Source organism: Primulina eburnea, chromosome 17, assembly GCF_022965805.1.
Source record: "Primulina eburnea isolate SZY01 chromosome 17, ASM2296580v1, whole genome shotgun sequence".
Classification (NCBI taxonomy): domain Eukaryota; kingdom Viridiplantae; phylum Streptophyta; class Magnoliopsida; order Lamiales; family Gesneriaceae; genus Primulina; species Primulina eburnea.
The window spans coordinates 24,996,527-24,999,297 of NC_133117.1; positions in this window are offsets into that span (position 1 = coordinate 24,996,527).

Genomic DNA, 2,771 nt, shown 5'->3' on the forward strand with positions numbered 1-2,771 from the left:
AGCAGTTAGCATGAAGAAATCAGCTAGTTTAGAGCACAAGCCCTTCTGTGAGGATACATTTGAGATGTACACTGTAAAGGAAAAATTCCTCACTCACAATTACTCATACATATATAAGAGAATTGAACTTCAAAGATTAGTTGGGTGAGTCTTGCACAAAGACAATAAACTTGTGTATGTAGTCTTTGCATATGAGACATTAAAAAATATGCTGATTGTGAGGTGCTGCCTACAATCTTGAGTGCTAGGAGTTCAGTCAGGCAGTAGCGTAAATCCTAGCTGAATGGGTTTGTACAAAGAGTTGTATAAGTCAAAGTCTTCTAATGAATCCTTCCCAAGGGGAAGAAGGGGTGACGTAGAAGCAATTGAAGTCTCCGAACATCCATAAACAAATTGTCTATTTTTTTATTGCATTTACTTATCATTTTCATTGTTTTAAAGAAGCATTGTTGAAGCATTTTATGTGTTCTTCAAATACCAAAATATTGCATACCAAGTGTTTGAGAAAATGCTTCAACCAAAATATTTATACTCATTCAACTTGCATATATTTTAAATGCTTTACAAAATATTTAATCAATTTCTACGAAGGATTATTTCGAGTGTTTTCCGCTTGATTTCATACCAAAGTTGATTTAATTCATCGGTGTTCGATATTTCAAGAACCGAGCTATTGTAGTTCAACGATTTATCCCCCTAATCGATCATATCATTATTGGATTTGATCCATACCAATGTGTGCGGTCCACTTTGCATCACCACTAAGCATGTACATTCCTACTTCATCACCTTTACCGATGAATTTTCGAGGTATAGGTATGTGTATTTGATGAAAAACAAATCTGAAGCCTTTGTAAGGTTCAAAGAATTCAGAAATGAAGTAGAGAAACAGTTGGGACGAATCATCAAGTCACTTCGATCGGATCGAGGTGGTGAGTACTTGAGTGCCAAGTTCCAAGAGTGTCTTAGGGAGAATGGGATTTTCTCGCAGTGGACTCCGCCTGCTACACCACAGTTGAATGGTGTTTCGGAGCGTCATAACCAGACTTTAATGGACATGGTTTGGTTTATGATGGGGTTCACGGAGTTGCTGCCATCATTTTGGGGATATGCGTTTGAGACACCAGCACTGTTGTTGAACAATGTCCATTCAAAGGCAGTTGATAAGACACCATATGAGATATGGATGGGTAATCCTCGCAAATATTCTTATCTTAGAATATGGGGATGCCCTGCTTATGTGAAGAAGATAGTGAGAGATAAATTAGATAGTCGATCCATTTTATGTTACTTTGTGGGATATCCACGGAATTCAGTTGGATATTATTTCTATCATCCCCAAGAAATAAAGGTGTTTGTTTCTAGAAATGCAATCTTTTTGGAAAAGAAGTTTCTATTGTATAGAAAAGGGGAGATGATAGAACTCGAAGAGGTTCGAGAGACACCTACAATTGAAGAACCCACACCTTGAAGAGCCAAAAGAGGAGATACAAGCTCCTAGAAGATCCGAGAGAGTCTCGAGACCACCTATGATGTATGGTCTGCTTCTTGAAGAGGGTCTCGAGACCACCCCCATAGATCCGAGAGAGTCTCGAACCCTAGTCTTACACACTGGAAAGCTGTGAAAGACACCCTCAAGTATTTGAGAAGGACCAATAAGTTGTTCTTGGTCTATGGGGGTGGATGTAAAGGCCCGTATTTCGTATTCATACATTTTCAGAATTATTAACAATTTTCTAAAATAAATAATTATCTTGTCTCATTTAATTAAAATAAACATGTAAATAGTTTTTTTAACTTTAAAATAACAGCGGAAGCAAATATTGTTTCAACCAACAATTTAAAAATACTCAAACGTAAACATCAATTTAAAAATAATCCAACATATTAAACTGAGTTTGAATAATAAAAGGTGCATAAACTAAATCGTGAGGTCCTCGGGTTTACTACTGTTGTCCCAAGATCGCTCATTGGTCTCCGTCCGCGGTCCCGACCTCATCAATACCTACAACAATCAAGTCTAGTGAGTCTAAAGACTCAACATGTATATATCGTGAATAACAAGTAAATATATTGTAAAATCGCATGCAACGTAAAAATAAAGTATCATAAAGCGTACGGTAAAAAAGTCATATCATGAAACTACGTGCATATCTAAAAATCATACGTAAAAGCTTTGCTCAATAGAGCTCTGTCATAACATATCATAATTTTCTGGTAGAGATAATGTTTCTAAGCAAGTGGCCCATAACATAGCGTAAGCGCCTGATCAGACTAAACCAGAGTATACTGGGCGGTAGAGATCAATCACAGCCCTTGGACTGGATGTCCGTACCCATACATAATCATAACCGGTCGTAATTCACCGGGAGGAGAGGTCCTCGGTTGCACCTACCGACTTCCAAACCCATAAGCATAAGGTGGCCACAAGACATATAGCATATATCTCAAAAATAAACATTTTATATTTTTATGCACGTAATATAATTATAACCTTATTTTTACCGGATGAGTTGAATCGCCCCCAGGCTTACTGCGACCTAATTCTAATATGTGACACATGCAATAAATCTTGACTTGACAAAATTTTAACAATAGAACCAAAAACGAGACGATTCGGACCAACAACTTGATTTTTAACCATGGCTTCGTACCAACCCGAACCAACATTAAACCAACATTTTACCATGATTAAAAATACCCCAAACATGCTGAAAAATATGCATAATAACTGTAAAACACGAAAATAGGTGAAAGGAATCCAAAAACAT